The 22,222-nt window shown below is 32.9% G+C and overlaps 1 long non-coding RNA gene across 5 annotated transcripts in view; it reads right to left on the bottom strand.

Annotated features, from left to right (window-relative positions):
• Positions 1 to 22,222, bottom strand: part of LOC139705785 (uncharacterized) — a 120,535-nt gene that overhangs the window by 40,058 nt on the left and 58,255 nt on the right. For 4 of the 5 annotated variants that reach the window (XR_011707611.1, XR_011707608.1, XR_011707612.1 and 1 more), the window contains 2 exons: positions 13,037 to 13,173; positions 7,349 to 7,452 (listed from right to left, as the gene is read on the bottom strand). This is a non-coding gene — a long non-coding RNA (uncharacterized lncRNA). The remainder of the gene's footprint in view (positions 1 to 7,348; positions 7,453 to 13,036; positions 13,174 to 22,222) is intronic. The other variant, XR_011707610.1, reaches the window with a different exon arrangement.

Here is a 22,222-nt window from a genome sequence, read left to right as displayed (position 1 = left end):
AAATTTATATTAATGTTACCTGAGATTATTAACCAAAATAAAATTATAAATAAGATGGAAAAGATTGATAAAATATGGTGAGTTAAACTTCTAACACAAATTTATCTCCTCTAATTTTTCCATAATTATATTTTCACTCAACTTTTATGCAAAACTGTTGACCTTATCACATTTATAACTTTAGATGATTTATTAAAAAAATACATCAAATTTTAACCAATTCAGTAAGTTGAAAAAATTGCTTTTAAAAAAAGAAAAAGAGGGACTGGGGATATAGCTCAGTTGGTAGAGTGATTGCCTCACAAGCACAAGGCCCTGGGTTCAGTCCCCAGCACACAAAAAAAAAGAAAAAGAGACTCACAGTAGTTCTGAAAATATGTCAATAACTTGGTACAATTACTTGCTCAGGTTCCTCACCTTACTCATTGTTATATTCAGAAAGAAGTATAATGCCTAAAACACCAAAAGACCTGAATAATATCAAACTGAAGTTATATCCTGCAGCAGGCTATACCCAAATCACTTTCAAAGACTGTCTTAGTCCATTCTGGCCATTATAACAAAATAACCTTCACTGGAAGGCTTATAAATTGAAGGTGCCAGCAGCGATTTTGTGGCTGGTGATGACCTCCTTCCTGATTCACCATGGCCATCTTCTCACTGTGTCCTCACCTGGCAGAAAGTCAGAGCAGCTCTCCAGGGTCTCTTTTATAAGGGCACCATGCTCATTACCTAATCATATCCTAAAAGCCAAATACCAATACACTGTGGATTAAGTCTCAGCATATAAATTTTAGAGACACACAAATATTCACTCTATAGCAAAGATGACTCCCATCTCGAAAACTTTAGTGGGTGTAAGCCTAGGTGGATTTTTCAGGGATGAATATTAGTATCTTTTCATGTCACAAACCTCAATTATACACAATAAAATTTCTTTTAACAAAATATATACAAAGTTTTGAAAAATACAAAACTTGTGTGTACATACACACAAAAATATATATATACATATGGACTCAAGGGACTATATGACACCAGTAAAGTTAAAAGTCACATATCTAGACAAAATAAGGATGTGCTAAATGTAGGCCATGTCTTTTAAACACAGACAGCTTAGGTTTCACTAGAAATAGTTCAAAAGAAGGAGGGGTCAACCCTGGAAAACCAAAAAGGGAGATTTTTTGTAATTCTTTTTCATCTGTTTGTTGCCTTTATTGTTTTATCTATGTTAACCAAAAGTAGCAGAGTACTAAATTTCTTTGCTTAATCTGAATGACACAAATGCAGTCACTGATAGAATGACAGTACATACAGCACACTTCCTAAAGGAACACAACTGCTATCATTAAGTCAAATATACTGATAGCAGAATGAACAAGTATCTTACTAGATAATTCCCTTTGGAATACAAAGTTTAGCCTATTAAATATTCCTGTCATTAATATCTGTAATCCTTACTTGTGGTAAAATAGTTGCTAAACCTCACGTGATAAAGAAAGGTAGATTTTACATTAATTCCCCCCTTTCAGTATCACTTAATTCACCTCTTTTAATTTTAAGCACACTTATTTTGTAGGTGAACACCATACAGCCCTGTCCATCAAGCTCACTGGATGTGCCTCATGCCAACTGTAACAAAATGCTATAATTCCACATCATTACATTATGCAATAGCCAAGTTTTAGATTTTACACTGTCTGATTACTATGATCACATTATCTCACCACTAGTGGTTTAGTTACTGTATCAACTATTGGTATTAAATCTTTGGATGCAATGAAAGTTAACAATGCTATTTTTATGTTGTGCCAAAAAATATCATTCAATCTGTTTTCCCTTTTTGATTACAGTTCATTTAAGGGAAAAATGTTGCTGCATGGTTTGACAATGTTTTATGTGTCTTCGGCTGATAGAACACACAAAACGTTTGAATAGGCCCATTTATTTGAGCAGACGTATTAAATAATACTTTAAATGTGAACATGCATGTCATAAATTTTGTAGTCTCTTTAAAGTAGGATAAATCTGGTATTTAAAGTAGTCTTTGTTCAAAGCCATTTTTTTTCTAACAGTCATAAAGGGACTCTGATTTGTGCTGCATGAACAATGCCAGCATCATCATTTTAATGTTATCCATATGGGCTTCTAATAATAGATAAGAGTCTACATTTGTATTATATGTCTTAGAGACATTTAAAATCTAGATAAGGAAAGGCTGATTTCATTGGCCCCATAGTTAAAGGAAAGCAGACCCTAATTAAAAGAATTCTGTTCTGAATTAACTAGTTTGACATGTGCTAATTGACAGTTCCTGTGAAATGGTTCTAATTAAAGTCAATATGTCTTTTTCAATTAAAAGGAAATTAAGAATATACTAATATACATTAACAACTTAATCTGCCTTCAATATCCCATACATCAGCTGCTTTCCTCCTAACATTATTGGAGAACCATCTGACATGAATCATCTACTGTTTGCTTATGGTATCTCATTATTACTTCACACAAGCACAGCAGTAGTAGATATCCCCTTGAGGAAGAAGATAACCTGCACATGCTTTGATTTTCAGAGCTCTTTCTCTTAGTTCATTAAATATAAACCCACCTTTTTGAATTTAAAAAATGGACATTTCTTAATAAGAATCTTTGCTAACTGAAAACAAAGACAAGTGTTTTCAATTAGTTGGTCTTTTTACTGTAGGCCTTAGAGGTAATTGCATTCTGCTGGAAAAAAGGCTGGACTATGTTTTCATCATTTGACTTGATTCAAAGCAAAGCTTGACTTGAGCAACATATAACACAAACATCACTCAAATAATGTTCCGTTTCCCCCGTTTCCCAAGTGAAACTTTGGGGAAATCCCAGGTGGGAATACTTTGCATTGTATATACAACAGGAAAACAGAAAATAAGATTGCATAAATGTCAGCACTAACAGAAGGCCCATCATATTCAATGAAAACATAGCATTAGTGCTATTTATAGCAACATAATTAAATATTCAAATGTGCATTACCAAAGCTATGGTGTTAGCAATTTTAGTACTAGAGAAAGTAATATTAAACTGAAGCATCAATACTAATGTATGCAGCATTAACGTCACATGGAGAACTGCAAAAATGATTAAAACTATTTGTTTGTTAGGGAATGCTTATAATTTAGATATTTTAATTATAATAAGATTTTTAAAGAAAGTTTTTATAAGATACTATATGTGGTCTTTTCATCTGATATAGCTAATATTTTGATAGGCACTTTATCATGATCTTTTTCCAGAGTTTAAAATTCAACCATAAAATATAATTACTTGTATAAATAGGAAATTATTTTACTTTCACCACCAAAACATGTATCATTCATGTTTAATAGAGATCAAGATAAAAGGCTAACAAGCCACTTTCACTATTCCACTTTTATTCGTTTATATTTTTTAAAAATGAAATTTGCTATCACCTGTAGCTTCTTGTGTGTGGAAGAGAGAAGGCAGCCTCCCAACCAACCAACCCAACATCTCATTGAAAGCAATTTTTTCTCAAATGAACTTTATTGTTCTTTTCTGAGTACTTACCAAAAACTTGAATGAAAATCATCTTAAGTGGAACTCTAAAAGTAGCTGAAGTCTAGCAAATTTCCAGAATGAGTAAAAACATATTAATTCACTTTCAGTAAAGTACCTCCTTAAAATTACAAATATAATCAGACTCAATAGTCAAAATGTAATGTTATTTACCAACATTTGGAGCCCCTAGTTTGATTTTCAACCCTAGGATCTTGCTCCTCGAGCTGGCATAGACTGGAAATGCTGCAGTAACAGCATGTACTCAGCTTTTTGAGTTGGGAAAGAAGCCAGTGCCGCAACTTTTCTGTCCAATTAAAGAGCATTGTCTATAGCAGGCCTACACAACATAAGGCCTGCAGACTGCACACAGCCATGAAGCAATTGTTCATGACCCACCCACAGATTTGAGAAGAGGAAACAAGTAGAAAGACAGACAATATGGCACCCATGTCAGCAACAAGAGAGGAGGCTGTTCCACAGACTACACCTCTGAGTCTACATGTTAACAATGACAATACCACATATCTAAATGCAGGATGGCAATCAAAATGAGCTATCAATCCTTCTAACAAAAATATTCACAACTACAGTGCTGCACTAGGATAAAAATGTCCTAAAGAGCAGGAATATTACTGAACTGAAACTAGATGAACCCTGTAGCATTTGCCTGAGCTCTTTTACTCTTTAAGCAAACAGTTAATAAATATTTATTAATTATTCTCATAGCTTATATTTTCTAATAAAAACTTGTTTTCATCACATTTTCTTGCTCCTGTCATTCAATTACCAGTAGGTGATTAAATAATTTATTGTTCAAACTGGGACACTTTTAAGAATGAACATGGAGGAGAATGATATCATGAAAGATGGTGAAGTAGGAAGCTCCAGGATTAGTCTCTCCAACAAACAACTATTGAGTTGGCAAGAACTGTCAGAATCAACTATTTCAGAACCCTGGCTTTTAGCTGAACATAGTGTCCAAGGGGGTGCCTGATTTTTATCAAGAAAGAGACTGTAAATTGTGTAGAATTTCAATGTTACACATAGCAACTACTATCCTTAAGCCCTGTTGAATGCAGCCATGGAACAACACCCTGTAGTCCAAGTATGGCTTGTTTGTGCCAGGGTGGACTACAGAGGCTTTATCCTCCAAAATATGTAGTTCTGTATTTTGATCTATCTGGCAGTTGGCTGAAGGACTGAAACAGAGGCTGGCCATTGATTCAACATTGATGGGTAAAAGCAGATCCCCCGGCATCAGTTAAAGGAAGTTAAAGAAACAGAACATAATTTATTTTTCTTCTCTCATTAGATCCAGACATTTAAGGAAATCCCTGTTGGTTCACTGACTAACTATAGAATAATGGAATATAGATTTCAGCAATCAAACATGAAAAGGAATACACTCTTTGCAAAACAATTAGGAATAGTTACTAAACAAATGAACAACTACAATCTTTATTAAGCACTAACAGCAACTTCGGGTAAGAGGTGAAAACTGATTTCCAGCATTACTACATTACAATGTTCAAAATTTCCAATTCTCAACAAAACATTACAAAGTACACCAAAAAGTCGGAAAGTGTGACCCATTCCTAGGGAGTGGGGGTAAGAAACTTACACCATTCCCAAGGAAGCCTAGATATTAAACTTACTAGACAAAGACTTTAAATCAAATGCCTTCATCAAATTCAAAGAGTTGAAAGAAATGGTAAATAACTATGAACAAATAAGAATCAGCTCCAAAGGAATAGAAATTTTAAAAAGCAAATTATAACAGCTGAAAATTATAAGGTCTGACAAAACCTTCACAAGGTATAGTCAACAGCCAATTTGAACAGGCAAAAGAATCTTCAAACTTGTAAACAGAGGGAACAGAGAGAAAATTAGTAAAGAAAAATGAACAGTCTAAGAGACCTATGGGTCACCATCAAGCATATCAATATTCACATTATGGAAATTACAGAAGAAGAAAATCAGAAATGAGCAGAAAAAAATATTTGAAGAAACATTATCCAAACACTTTTCTGAATGTGATGGAAGACATGAATCTATACATCAACAATCTCAATAAACTCCAAACTTAAATAGAGAGCCACATCAAGATACATTGTTATCAAACTGCCAGAGAAAATCTTGAAAGCTACAAGAGAGAAGGGATTCATCATATTCAAGTCAGCCTCAATAAGATCAACAGACTACTTCTCATCAGAAACTATGGAAGCCAAAAGAAAATAGGATGAAATATTTAAATTATGAAATGAAAAAAAGATGCCAACCAGGAATTTTTGTCTTTAAAAAAAAACCTCAAAAATGAAAAACCTGAGACATTCCCAGATAAACAAACTTAAGAGAGTTCATTGCTAGTAGACCTGCTCTATAAACCCAAATATATATAATTTTGGTGCACTAGTTAAAATAATAATAGAAGACAGATCAGTAGAGTAGGGCAAGCATATTAGAGAGAGGGAGGAAGTGTGGAAAAGGAAGGTACTGAGAAATGGGATTGATAAAATTACCTTATGTGCATGTTTGAATATGGCATAATGAATTCCACAATTATGTATAATTATAATACACTAATGGAAAAAACGAATGAACATTCTATGTTGCAGTGCAAAGGCTTTTATGGTACATTTATTAATATACTTATATCCTCACCAATTTTTTTAAATATTTTTTAGTTGTTGATGGACACATACCTTTTTATTTACTTATTTATATGTGATGCTGAGAATTGAACCCAGTGCCTCACAAATGCTAGGCAAGTACTCTACCACTGAGCAACAACCCCAGGTCCCTTACCAATTTTTTTTAAACTTATAAAAAGTACACTTTGATGGTGAACATCTACTACTTATAGTTATTTTATTTTTATTTTACATAGATTAAGATTAAGATATATACTCTAGTTATTTAGAGTCATTATATATAGTTGGCTAATTGTTTATACCATTGCATAGAGATTTTCTTCATCCCTATCAATATTTTCCCCTTGAAACCTAATTTGTCTAACACAAACTGTCCAATTCAGTTGTTACTGCTGTTAGCAACTTCCAGAAACAATTAATTCAATTGTTTTACCTTTGCTTATAGGTCCTCAGTTTTGAGCTATCTCTGACAAATAGGATACACTTACAATTTCTTGTAATCTGTAGTAATTTATTAGTTATTTAAATGTCATATCTATTCATTTATACTTAATGTAATTACCAACATATTTTTACCATTGTACTTTCTCTTTGTCTCTTTAAAAATATAACAGTATTTTTATAATTGTTTATCCATTCACATCCAAAGTGAAAACAAACTAAGACTATAAATTTTTAAAAATACTAAACAGAGTCCTTTAGGCTAAAATGAAAGGACGCTAAACTTAAAATCATACAAAGGAATAAAAAACACTGTTAAAGGTTATGATATAGGTAAGTATAAAACCAAGTACTAATGTATTTTCAACATATGAACTCCTCTTTTTAGTTTCTGTATGATTTAAGAGATGAACACACAAAACAATAAATACAAATCTATGAAAATGGACACATAAAGCATAAAGATTTAATTTGTGATAACAACAACATGAAGGGGAGGATGGAGTTAGGAGTAAAATCAATGTACCTTACTGGAGCTCAGCTGGTATCACTTCAAACTAGATTGCTATAAATTTAGGATGTTAATTTTAATCCCTACAGTAAGCTCTAACTAAATAACTATTTATAAGGTTTGGTGCATTTTCTTTGATCCTTTCAAACATCATGTATTTTGCAAATAGTGATATTGGACTTACATGGATTTAATCTATACTCCCCACTGGATTTGCAGGTTTTAGCTCTTCTTTTCAATACATTATTCTCTATTATTTCAGTCTCTTCTCTGATGATTGATTTCTATCTGTCCTCATTAAAAAAAAGAAAAAGAAAGAAAGAAAATTGGATGTCTAACTTTAACATTAGATTACAATTCTCTCAAAGTGAGAAAATAAGATGAAGTACATGAGCAAAATACAAATATAGATCCTCTCCAAAATTCTCATCAAACTGTAAGTCATCAAAGTGCACATTTTTCATAATTAAATTTAAATGTTTACAGAGTTTTCATCAAAAGACAGAAGATCAACATTTATCTTGACCATATAATGCAAGTAAGAATCTGAGATAGGGCTGGGGGTTTAGCTCAGTAGTACAGTATTTGCTAACAGGTGAAAGTTTGATACTCAACACAAAAAAAAAAAAAAGATAAACAATACAAAGATAGATAATACTTATTGTTTTATTTGGGGGAAAAGTTTTTCCTCAAGTTTTTATCTTTAACCAATAAGTGTATATATTCTATGCAATTTTGTAGGAAGGTACCATTTATATATACAAATAAGGCTATTAGTGAATATCTAATATTTAAGAAAAAAATTCATTTCTCTTAAAAATGAGAAGTCCACTAAAAACATCACTAGTTATGGGTAAGTTTTGGAAATGAACTCCTTAAATAAATCTTCTGAATTTATTTTAAAACCAGGAAAAGAATGTTTTATGTATTCTATAAAGTAAATATAGAATTATTTCTCAAATTTTTGTACAAGATAGATGGCACATAGAAGATACTGCCATCCATCATGAAACTATGTTCGTAACATGAAGAAGATACTGAATTCCACCATGATGAAAGCTTAGAAGGGAAAAAAATGAGTAGATTGCCTCTCCAACACTAAATATCCAACTGTTTCAAATATTATTGCTAGCTATCCCTTGAAGTAAATAAAATCAAAATGAAACAAGAAGAAACTCTCAATTCCTTTATTCATTCATGGGCTATATTTGTCTATTAAATAATAAACAATGCATTCTGTTTAGGTCTTACTTTGCTCAAGCAGACTTGTCTATTAAGGAAAGAAAATGCTATGTTAATATTAGCAAAGCACATCTTATAAATTCTAGAGTCCAGGGAAAATAGACTTGGCAAGAAGTCTATTGAAGAAATCAGCATATGGCATAAGGCAAAGCTTAGCCTGTGGGAGGATCACCCTCCCCACTTTGTCAGAATTGCTTTTATTAAGGACTTTATTATTGTAATTTATAATTTATAATTGTTATTATTCCTTTTCTTTCTACCATATCTCCTTACCTTGAACATTATGAAATAGTTAGACATCCTCTTTGGTATATGCATTATGGAAACTTTATTTTTACTGTTCAATAGATAAACATATTATCTACATTTATTGGTTCATGAGTTGAACACAAAGAAATACAGGTGTTTGTAATCTCTTTCTGGCTTTGCCATACAAAGAATTTCTACCAAACTATTCTTAATTCACCTACTATCACTTTTGTGATATTTTTCTTTTGTTCTTGCTAATTGAATATCATATTTGGTATCTCAAAGTATGACAACTTTTCTCCTAAAACTTATCTCTTTAGAGAATTCAAAGATCCTTGTGTGTATAATAAAAAGAGACAATCACAATATGTAGCTACATGGGTCACTTTCTAAGTGTTTAGTCAGCCTCCTCTTTACTGTGAATACAGAAAACATCTGCATCAAATGGTGCCAATTTTCAATAAGAAAATGACTACATACAGAGAAAACAGCATGAGAAGAAAGCCAATGACTGTGAAATATTCTGTTCAAATGAGTGTAATGTGACCCTTTTAAAATTTTTTATATTTGGTAAAGACTCATTTTTTTTAAAATATAATTCTTCAAATCTTTCAGTAGTAGCTTTATCTTGTCATTCCCATACACTGATGATAGAAAAAAAGTTAAGTAAAAGCCTAGCTTTCTGGTTGAGTTTTTATTCAAGAAATGTGAAGGATGTGCATGAAGAATGCTGAAGCAGGAAGTGACTTGGATAGCAATGGAGATATTGTGCTGCATTTGTTTAACTTGCTGTGTGGAAGGCAAAACCTCCCACTCTCCTCCTTACCATCACAGCTGTGAATAAAACTCTTGCTTGCCTGAAACCAAATATAAGGTTGTGTACTCTTCAACCAGCTGTCAATCTTTCAACTGGCTGGTTTATAGGTTCTGAGAAGACATGCTCCTGTTTAATATGTTGCCGCAGTCTGGCTGGGCACAAATGCCGCAGTCTGGCTGGGCACAAAATCACGAGCCACCACACAGCTTGTAGATTCAAACAGCAACTCTTTATTCCCGAACTCACACCAGCCGTCTACAATCACGTTCTGGGGAAATCCACGTTCTCTGCCCAAATCCACCTCCACTGGGCTTCTATCTCCAAAATATACTGTCTGAATCCCTGAGAACTCAAGGGGAACTCAGGCAGCAGGATACGCCCTATTCCCAGCAGGAATAATCTTAAACCTTAAACCTGGAACCTAAACTGGGAACGCCCTAAACACGATTATCTTAAAACCGGGAACACCCTAATCTGCCTTGGTCCTTGAGCAAGGTCACCTACATTCAATGTCGCTGCAACATGTCAGCAACATGGGGTACGCTGGCAAGGAAATTGTCATACCTACTTGGCTAATGGCTCCCAGCAATATGTGACTCAAAACTCCTACTTTGGAAAATTCAATGAGATGAAAATTAAGAGTTCTCTAATTCCTCCTCACCGTGGAACAGTGACAACTATAGGACCTGGGAGCATTATCTTGAAGAACCCTGGTTTTGCTTATTAATTGATTATATTGTATTGTCTTTACATAAAAATTCATATTTAAATGTATATACTATACTCAGAGTACATTTAATGTAATATATGCATAACTCCAGGTTGATATAACTTTGCTACAGATAACATAATGAATGTGTGAGGAAAAATGATGTAAAATGTCATATCCTGAAATATCAGGAAAAGTCAGTTAAGATTCTCCCTAGCTTTCTCACATTCCCCACATTTCTCATGTTTTCCTTAAACATGTCAGTAAATGCCTTCAATGTGTGGTTTCTTATAATTTGAATCAAGGGTCAATTACAGAACATCTTCCTTTGAAATTTGCTAATCAATACACAGCTTTAAATAGCATGTATGCTATTTTTTGCTCTGAATTTTCTAAATGCTCTTTTTTAAAAAATAACTGAAGTAGTGTTGCTATAGTTTGGATCTTAACTGTCCCACAAAGGCTTATATGTTAAAGATTTGATCTCTCACCCTTGGCATTACTGGGAGGTGGTAGAACCTTTAGGAAATGGGGCAAAGTAGAAAGAATTTAAATCACTGAGGGAGTTCCCTTGAAGAGAATGTAGGAACTGTAGTCTCTTCCTATCTCTCTTTGCTCCCCTGCTGCCATATGCTAAACAGGCTTTATCTGCCTTGTGATTTTGCCAGGATGTACTGCCTTAGTGAAAGTCAGAAAACAAAAGGCCCAAGTGAGTATGGACTGAAACCTCCGAAACCATGAGCCAGAATAAAACTTTCCTCCTTGTTGGTCTCAGATTTTTTTTTTTTTTTTTTGTACTGGGTATTGAACCCAGGGGTTCTTAACCACTAAGCAACATCCCAGTCCTTTTTATATTTCATTTTGAGACAGGGCCTCAATAAGTTACTTAGGGCCTTGCTAAATTGCTGAGGCTAACTTTGAAATTGAGATCCTCCTGCCTCAAGCTCCAGAGCCACTGGGATTACAGATGTACAGCACCGCACCTGGCAATCTCAAGTATTTTTCACAGGGATAGAAAGCTAACCCAAGTATTATGCTTCAAATATTCTTAAAGTCTTATTACCAAAAAATACATGTTTATAAATATATATTTTTATATATAGGACATGAGAATGCATGAATGAGTGTGTGTGTGTGTATGTGTGTGCGCACGTGCAGGCTCTCGCATGCATGTGCGTGTATGCTAATGTGTGTTAGTAATAATATCTTTTGAGAAATCCTGAATTTTCTTGGAACCAATTAACATAGTCTAAAGAAAAATTTAATAGTCTTTCCTCTATTGTTTTTCCTCTGGATAAAACATTTTATATAATATGAATGCTAATAAAAGCAAGTAGAAATGAAATTACTATTATGTTTATAACTTAACCTCAAAAGTAGTTGAAACAATTTTCTTTCACTTTTGCAAAATTCTTGCCTCTGTTCAAAGTTCCAAGTAAATGTTGCATGTCTAAAGGAGAATTTTCTTGAAAGCTGCAGATCTCTTAAAGAAATCTAATGATTTAAATATGACTTGTATACTTCCAAGCTATTTTATTCTATATCAATATTGCCCCTATATTTAAAATTACACAGAGAAAAAGATCCAGTTGAAATTTATTAAATACAAAAGCTCCTCTAAGTGTCATGCCAATATCAGATGCAGTTGTAATGAAACACCTACAGTACAAATAAAAGACAAGTTGGAGGAGGGTACAAGTGAAACAAAGACATAAAACGAATCAGAAATAAATGTAATTGAATAAAGGCTCTTCAAAGATTCAACAATACTCTGAACTAAGAATCTTCACTAGTATCCACAAATTATACTTAGGTAATTTTTTCTATTTTATTAAAAAGAATGTACATTCTCTATAATGTTGTCTAAAGGGCTTGTGACTTAATTTATTGCCCTTTTAAAAGAAGCAGTGATGAGCCAAGAATGTAGTTCAGTGGTAATTTGCCTAGCCTCTGTGAGACCCTGAGTTTGCAGGGCCCTAGTTCAATCCCCACTACCACAATAAAATGAAAAAAGAAAGGAAAGATGGAAGCACTAAGATTGGTTGGCCTAAGTCCCTTGCATAAATTTTTCTTTGATTGAGAGACAAAAGAGGAATATAAGCAACACAGGAGAAAAAAGATGAGAATAGGCTAGAAAACACCTTAAAATAATTACAACAGGATATTAATAATCTGTTCAAATGAATAAAAAGGGGGAAAGATTTGGTAGAAAAATCATAATTTTAGCTTTAAGATGCATCTTGTAAAATTATTTAATATATGTGATTTGTGTGTGTCTTCCTTCAGCTAATTAATTACAGAAAAAAAAAAAAAAAAGACAAATGGGTGACAGAAGTAAATACAGTTGATCTACTTCTGATAGCATGACAAAGCAAATTGCTCCTGCTCCAAATGCACAGAAATTCTGGATAAAATACAACCAAAAAAAAAAAAAAATTCATATGTAGTTTTAAAGTACCCAAGCACCAGAAACAGAGAGAACTCAAGCCAGCACTGCAAGTGTGTAAGCTGACAGTCTGACAACTTAGGGAAGGAAAAAGAAGAAACTGAGCACACAGGTCAGTAACTAAGGGTTTAAGGTCCATATGTAGGGACATGATTTGTGTTTGGGGCCTACACAAGCAGAGAATTAGAATGAAATAACTGAGATACCAGAATACAAAGTTCAAATGATCAAAAGAGGCTTATTCCATAAAGTCGTGGGGAGGGAGGTAGTTACAAACAAACACAATATCTCTGCTCACCAGTCCCAGAGAGCAGCAAGGAAGATGATTCACTGCCAAAGCTCTGGATAGGAAAGTTTCCTGTGAAAGAGCAAAACCTGAAGATAACTTTGGGGTCCAAATTTATATTACCTGTATGGTATGATAATTCCATGCTCCATAAAAAATAGATCCTGGTAAGGAGTTTTTATTGACTGTGATGATAGGATCTCCAGGAAATATTACCAAAAACCAGGTGCCAAACGTGTGAATGGTGTGCTTGCATATACCTAAAGAAAAAAAAAAAATACAAATTTGGTTCCATAAAAAAAAGAAAAGAAAAGAAAAATAAATTAAAAACTAATTAAATTATTTACCATGGGAAATGAGAGATGGAGATAAAAAAAAATAAAAACTACACCTCTTCAAATTTAGCTTAATGTCTAGTTTTGACTTTGAAACTATATAAATTTCTGGGCTGGGGGTGCTCAGTGATAGAGTGCTGGCCTAGCATGTGTGAGGCACTGGGTTTGATTCTCAGCACCACATATAAATAAATAAAATAAAGGTATTGTGTCCATCTACAATAAAAAATATTTTTTAAAAAAGAAACTATGGGCTGGGGATGTGGCTCAAGTGGTAAAGCACTCGCCTGGCATGCGCAGGGCTCTGGGTTCGATCCTCAGCACCACATAAAAATAAAATAAAGATGTTGTGTCCACCGAAAAACTAAAAAATAAATATTAAAAAATTCTCTCTCTCTCTGTTTCTCTCTTTAAAAAAAAGAAATTAGATAAATTTCTAACAAAATAATAAAACAAAATTGAATAAATAACTTCAAAAGCTATCCCCAAAATTTGAAAGTAAAATGAAATAAAGTGACCTATGTATCAAGTTACTAAGCTTAAACTCAGCAATTATTACAAATGACTTCAGAGTTAGTTTGATTATAAATTCTTAGCAAGGACCAAAACAACTGCAAAGATATTTTGAACTGTTTCCAGTTAATTAGTAATGGCATTGTTAGTAATGGCACTGGTATTGTTACACTGATATCAATATAGAAAGCTTAAATTACTTATTAAGTTTACTAGGAACCAACATTTTCAACATATGAACACACACACACACACACACACACACATACACACACACACACATAAATCAAGTGAAACATCTATGATCCCACATTGAAATTAGACACTTTTTTAAAAAAATTTATTTGCAAGCCTACTCTGTGAATTTGGATTTGAGGAGGGTTCCCACCATTCCCAGAACTGCAGTATTCACTGTGCCTAAACTGTTCGTACAATGTGGTTTAAGCTGAACACCTACTCTCCTGAGAATCTGGAAATTACCTATATGACCAGCCTCCAATAAACATCATAAGCAAGGAACCTTGTAGTGAACACTCCTGACAGACATTTCACATGTATTCCTGAGGAAATAAAGTTTGTCCTGTGTGACTCCATGAGAAGCTTCTTAGAGGCTCTGAATGGTTTCCTCCAGACATAGTTCTGTTTGGCTTTTCTAACTGCTACTGCTTTATATCCTTTGCTATAATAAGTCTTGGCTGTGAGTATGACTGTATGTGAGTCCATTTAGTGAATTAATACTCAATCTAAGGGTGGTCTTAGGAACTTCAAACATAGTAGGAAACTTTATAGACTAGAAGCTAGTTTCCTTGACAAATTTTTAAAAAAAGGAAAATCTACAAAGAAAGTCAGTAAATAAATGTCTGATATTTTCAATCTAATTTTTTAATTTAAATTAAATGTTAATTTTTTGTCTCCTCTGAATACAGATGACAAATACTGAAATAAAAATAAAAATTGTTATTTCAAAACCATAAAGCTAAAAATATATTAATTAATAATTAAACTTTCAAATCATTGTATAAGTTTGTACATTTAAATTTTTAAAATCATTTAAACTTAAACTTAAAATAACACTAATACTGTGGGGACATCCTATATAAGCAACGTAACTTGACTCAAGAAGAACACAGAAAACCTGAATACACTCATGACCATCAAAGAAATTAAATCAACAGTCAAAAATCTATCCACAAGAAAACAGCAAGCTGTGGTTGTTTTGTTTGTTTATGTAGTTGTTTATAGACAAATATTACCTACTCAAAGAAATAGATAACTCCTATTTTGATAACCTCAGGCACTGACCTCTTAAAAAAGAAATAACCCCTATTTTAAGGAAGACATTCCAGATAATAAAAGATTGGGAAAGCTATCCAACTCATTTTTTAAGGCTAGTATAATGTTAATATTCAAAATGACCAACAATTATATAAAACGATAGACCAGTCTTGTTTATAAACATACATGAAGGAAAAAATTCTACATGAAATATGAGCAAACTTAATGAGTCAAAGTATGGGTCTATAACATTACTTGTCTATATATTTGCACATATTTAAATGTATCTATTTAACCACATCATGATCCAGTAAGGTTTCTCCCAGGAACTCAATGAGAGATTAACATTTTAAAATCTACTAATGTTCTTAGGGAAATGGCTCAGTAGAAGAGCACTCGCCTAGCATGCATAAGGCCCACAAGGCCCAATAAAAAAAAAAACCCTACAACTGTATACACAATGTATACATGTATTAATTACATGGTACCCTACTAATAGGTATAACTTTAATAATGTACCAGTTAAAAAGAAAATAAAATCTATTAATATATTTTGCCACAATAACATATAAGGGAGAAAAACTTTAAGATCTTTTCATGGGTACAGAAAAAAAATCAACATTCATATATTATCTGTTATAAAGAACCTCACAGCAAGTAAAGAATATAAGAAAACTTCCTTAATTTGATATTTAATGGTAAAACTTTAAAGCATTCTTTTTAAAGTCAGAAACAAAGTAAGAACATTTGTTATTACTGCTTCTATTCAACCCACTAAAGGAAATCTTAACCAATTATAAAAAGTATTATAAGGATTGAAAAAATGTCATTTTTTATAGATAATGTAATCACACAGAAGATCAAGAATAATCTACAAGTTGTCAAAATGACAACTCAACAATATTATTGGATATGAGAATGATATGCAAACTGGGTGTAGTGATATATTCCTATAATCCCAGCAACTCAGGAAGCTAAATCAGGAAGATTGCAAGTTCGAGGTCAACTTTAGCAACTTAGTGAGGTCCTAAGCAAATTAGTGAGACCCTGTCTCAAAATAAAAAATATAAAAGGGCTGGAGATGTAGTTTGGTAGTAAAATGCTTCTGTATTCAATCCCCAGTACCAATAATAATAATATACAAGAAAAATCAATAGCATTATTATTCATAAGCAACATCCAAGTAGAAATGTAATAAAAGATCTCATTCACAATTTTAAAAAAATCATAATGTACCTAAGAATATATTTCACAAAATCTGAGTAACACCAATATGGAAGAAATTATAAAAGTTTACCATCAGGCATAAACAGAAACTTAAATGAATAGGAAGATATACCATGTTGGTGGATGAGAAGACTGTTTCATAAAATTGTACATTCTCAACCAGCCTAGGTGTCCATCAGTGGATTAATGGGTAAAATTAATGTGGCATATATATGCAATGGAGTTTTATTCAGCCATAAAGAAAAAGGAAATTATGTCATTTGCAGGAAAATATATGAAACTGGAGACAATTACATGAAGCAAAATAAGCCAAATTCATAAAGTCAAGTATCATATGTTTTCTCTCATATGTGGAAGATAGAGAGGAAAAAGGAAAAGAAAGGTGGAGGATGGGATCTCATGAAAATAAAAGGGAGAACAGCACAAGAAAGGGACCAAGGGCTAGGAGAAGAGGAAGAAGGGAGAAGTGCTAGGGACTGATACTGGCCAAATTACATTGTTACATTGTGTGCATGTACAAATACGAAACAGCAAATCCCATCATCATGTACAACTAAAATGGACCCAATAAAAAATGTGGAAAGAAGAAAAATATAAAAATGCCTATTCTCACAAAATTACTCTACAAATTCAATTCCAAAAGAAATCCCATGATGGCTAATAGAACTTAATAAAATGTCTTTTTAATTCACATTAAAACCAATAAATTAAAAATTGGAAACTTTTGAAGAAGATGAACAATGTAGGAAGACTTATCCTAATATCCATCATCTCATTATGAGTGTTGTTAATTTAGATGATATAATATGGGCACAAAAATGAACAAATCAGCCATGCAGAATACCAAAACATACCCATGTATGTATGTATGGCAATTTGGTATATGAGAAAGTTGATAATACAAACCATTGAGGAAAAGATGAGTTATTTGAAAATTAAATGGAGAAAATCAGGTACACATAAAGGAAAAAAAAAAAAAAAAGACCATTAAATTATCTTAAAAAAAAGACAATTTTAAACAACAACAACAAAAAAACTCACTCAATGTAAGTAGCCAAGTCACAGAAAAGGAAATCCAAATGTCCAATAACGCATGCAAGGTTGCTCTGCTCATTCTCACTAAATAATAGTAAAATGCAAATTGAAACAAAATAACATTTTTACACTATAGTCTAATAATATTAAGAACCAGCAAATATATAAGGAAGGAAATATATGACTACTAACTGAAGCATTTGTTTCAGTTAATTAAATTGGCATTGTTACTTTGGGAATGATTTGGCTTTGTCCTTCAAGGTTGATTATGATCATAACCAACAAACACATACCTAAATAAACTTTTGGTACAAAGGAACAACATAAAAATGCATTAAAAATACAGCATTATTTTAACATTTAAAAACTTTATTAATTAATAAATAATAAATAAATATATTTATTCGTTGATTTATGGACAGAAACTAAATTACAGTATATGTCATTGTAACTAAATCTCACAAGTATAATGCTGAGTGAAAAAAACAAGCTCCAGAATACATTCAGTATGATAAAATATATATGAAGTTGAAGAAACTACAAACAACTTTCTACAACGATAAAAATGTTCAGTATCTGCACTGTCCATTACAGTAGCCTCTAGCTCTGTGGGATGTTGAACACTTGCAGTGTAGCTAGTGTACCTAAGAAACTGAATTGTTTTATTTTAATTAATTTAAATATAAATAGCTACATTTGGCTAGCAGATATCATATTGGCAGAGCAGGAGACAACTGTAAGTCTATCTTATAGATAAAATCAGAATAATCAAATAAAAATACTGAAAGTAGAGGGTTGGGAAGATAGTTCAGTGGTAGAGCACTTGCCTAGCATGCACAAGGCCCTGGGTTCAATCCTCAGGATTGCCCACCCCCCCCCAAAAAAAAAAACAAAAAAAAAAACTGAAAATAGCACTGGACAAGTCAGAGAAGTTTTTACTAACTTTATAGTACCAGTTTATATTAACTTTCTGTGTTCTATTTATCTAAGTTTCCTTGTATGTATAGGCTAAACTAGAGAATCTCTGAGTTCACTGACAATTTAAGTTCAGAACTTTCAATCAAATTTCATTTCTTCCTTCAAATATATACTTAATAATTTATAATAATCATTCCTTTGCATAAAATCTTCACACTGGAAATCCAAATTCCCTTACTGCTGTCTGGAGCCTCTAGTTGTCCACAGACAAAACAGGAAAAGAGAGAAGAGAGTAAATCATATGATCAGTCAGTAAATGATCCATGGCTCTCAGAGAAGCTCATTTTTCAAAGAGAGGCATTTTTACTAGGTAGCTGTGACTTTTAGTGGGTCTTATCATCAACATTTAAAATCCTAAAGCTATTTTCTTGTGAATATCCCCAAACCCTCAATAGAAAATTGATTATATAAATTGCATACTTATTCACATGAATGTTTTTGACTCACAAAAACCCAAAGCTTATGCATAGTTCCGATGTATATTTATGAATTTTTAAAATATTGAAGATCTTAATAAGAAAGAAAGACAAACTCAACTGTTCCAAATTATAACACTTGCCAGATAGCTCAGTTCATTCAGTATTCTGTCCAAGTTATCATGTAGCCAAAGAATACAAAAGAATTGGGTCTCTGTGTGCTACTCAATCACACAACTTTTAATTACATCACTTAGTGTGTGACAGAAATATCCAGATCAGAGGAGAGAAGACTGATTATTTATGATCTTTTCTGACTCACCTGCATACTGTTACTAAATGGGGAAACTTTAGGGTTATTTTGAATGGTGGTAAATGGCAGGAAATGACAAATAATTATCTCTTACTCTTTAATGTATGGCAAAATTATTGAGACATTCCTGACCTTTATCACCTTTCATAAAGTATACATAGAATTTAAATTAGCAATAATTTTCTGTGTCACCTTGAGTAGGCCACAGGGTGCTTAGATTAAACATTGTTTCTAAGTGTATCCTGAGGGTGTGTCTAGATGAGATAAGCATTTGAATCAGTAGACTCAGTAAAGTACATGGTCCTCCCCAGTGATTGGGCATCATTCAATCCACTGAGGGCCTGAATAGATCAAGAGGGAAAAGAAGAAGGAATTTGTCACATTTGCTTCCTCCCTGACTATCTGACCTCCTAGGACACATATTTTGTGCCATTTGACTGGGATTTATACCTTCACCACCATATTTCTCAAGCCTTCTGACTAGGAGTAGAATTACACCACCAGCTTTCCTAGTTCCCCATGTTGCAGGCAGCAGATCATGGGACTTCTCAGTCAAATCCTCAGAATAAATATCTTCATAGATAAATAGATATTAAGTACATGGATGCATAGGTAGATGACAGAAGGACAGACAGACAGATCCTGTGTTTCTCTGGAGAATGCTGACAAATACAATGAACAAATGTTTCCTGTCGATAGCTAATTTCCCAATTTAGATGGGGCACTATTCTTCTTGAACATCTGTATAGAAATATGGGAGGAAATTCAGCTTGGAAAGTACAAGGAAATAGAATACCCTTTATTCAAAAGGGAGGAAAATTTTTATGCTTCCTATTTACAAGAGTTGACCCTCATGGAAACCTAATGGAGACCATCATTAGGAATTGATAGATAGTTGTTCACTGTATTTGTCAGCATTCTCCAGAGAAACAGAACCAATAGGATCTGTCTGTCTGTCCTTCTATCTGTCATCTACGTATGCATCTATGTACTTAATATCTATTTATCTATGAAGACATTTATTCTGAGGATTTGACTGAGAAGTCCCACAATTTGCTGCCTGCAACATGGGGAAGTAGGAAAGTTGGTGGCATAATTCTACTCCTAGTCAGAAGGCTTGAGAAATATGGTGGTGAAGTTATAAATCCCAGTTAATGGATAGGATTACAGTGTATTTCAGAATATAATTACAATGTAGTTTAAAACACTCTTATCTTTCATGGTCTATTATTAAATACTCAAAGTCAGCATAACAAGATCAGATGTGAAATGCAGGGCTACTTAAAGGAACACTTGTTTTAAGTCCAGTGATTGAAAGGGGAAAGAGAAAAAACATAGATGTTAAATATAGAAGTTAAGTTTCCCTAATCTAAAAACCCAAAATCTAAAATATTCCCAAATCCAAAACATTTTTAGTACAAATAAGATGCCACAAGTGGAAAATTCCACACGTGGCCTCATGTGACAGGTTAATAAAAAACACAGGCACACCAAAAATGTATGAAATTGCTTCACACTATCTGCATAAAGTAAATAAAAACATACATGAATTTCAGGTTTAGACTTGAGTCCCATTATCAAGATATTTCATTAGGTATATGTAAATATTCCAAATATTTTTTTAAATATTTATTTAAAATATTTAAAAATGAAAATCCCAAACATTTCTTGTTCCAAGCATTTTATTCAAGGAATACTCAATGTGTATTTTCAGCTAGTATTTCTAGTAACACCCAGCACTGAATATTCCATACCAAATACTAACCAGGCAATAAACTGTTACTCTTTCACAAATCTAAATTGAAAACACCTAAGCAGAAAGGAGAGCTACACCATCCTAGTTACTAGTTAGTTATAAAATTTCAGAATATCATTTAAAATTTTCTAAAATTTTTAAAGGGAAAAAAAAGGTACATACCAAGTATCAAGATTTAGAATAGCCTTAATAGAAACCCTGAAATACAAATAAATTAGAGTACAATGCCTCCAAAATCCTATTTAAAATTTTAAAATGCATATTTTCCATACAAAAATAAATTACAAATCAAGTTGAATTTGAAAAAATAAAAATATATAACTCAACAACATACATTTTTCTTCCTCCAGTTTCCAATGCACAAAGGATTTTTTACCTCCAGCATCCATTTAAAATTGAAATTAATTTAGGGAGATCTACAGTGATAAAGTCAGTCTGACAAGCTTCCTCTGTAAACCTAGAAAAGCTGAATGTGTATAACCTTTGACATTATTTGTAATTTACTTGTCTTTCAGAAATCAATAAGAACTTTATAAAGTAATCAAAATATATTTGGGGGGAGATACAAGGGAATTGAACTCAGAGGTGCTTAATCACTGAGCCACATCCCCAGCCCTTTTAAAAAATATTTTATTTAAAGACAGGGTCTTGCTGAGATGCTTAGGGCCTCACTAAATTGCTGAGACTGGCTTTGAATTCACAATCCTCCTGCCTTTGCCTCCCAATCTGCTTGGATTGCAGGCATGCACCAGCACACCCAGCTAAAATATCTTTTTTGTTTAGTTGTCAAGGGACTTCTATTTTATTTATTTTGGTTATATGTGGTACTGATGCTGAGAATTAAACTCAGTGCCTTATACATGCTAACCAAATGCTCCACCCCAGCCCTAAAATATCATTTTGATTCCACTTAAGATAAACATTTTAGTTGTGGCAATTCTTGCTGATGTATTGAATTAAATACTCTGGAAAGCAGATATAATATGCAACAGAGTAATTAGGAATAAAAAATGCCAAGCAATTAATGTTGAAGAACTTTAAGGTTAGATTTGGGCTTTGCTTATGAAAAAATAAAAAAGGAAATATGGTTATGTCATGACACTAAAAATTCTTGTTTTGAAATTTTTGTTTTGTTTTGTTTTTCATTTCTTGGCAGGGCATGATGGTACACACTTATAATCCCAGCAACTTGGGAGGCTGAGGCAGAAGGATCAAAGATTTGAAGCCAGCTTCAGCAACGTAGTGAGGCCCTAAGCAAACTAGCGAGACCCTGTCTCAAAATAAAAACTAAAAGGGGCTAGGGAGGTGGATCAGTGGGTAAGTGTCCCTGGATTCAATCCCTAGTACCAAACAAAAAGAAGATTTTTTTTTCATTTTTTACAATCTATGCAGTTCAAACAACTGTTATGAATGGTTCATGTAACAAAGTAAAACCGATAAATTTAAAGTGAAACTAGTGGA

Source organism: Marmota flaviventris, chromosome 5 (genome assembly GCF_047511675.1).
Source record: "Marmota flaviventris isolate mMarFla1 chromosome 5, mMarFla1.hap1, whole genome shotgun sequence".
NCBI classification, from domain to species: Eukaryota; Metazoa; Chordata; class Mammalia; order Rodentia; family Sciuridae; genus Marmota; species Marmota flaviventris.
The sequence above is the reverse complement of the archived record's forward strand: the minus strand, read 5'-3'. Positions and strand labels throughout refer to the sequence as shown.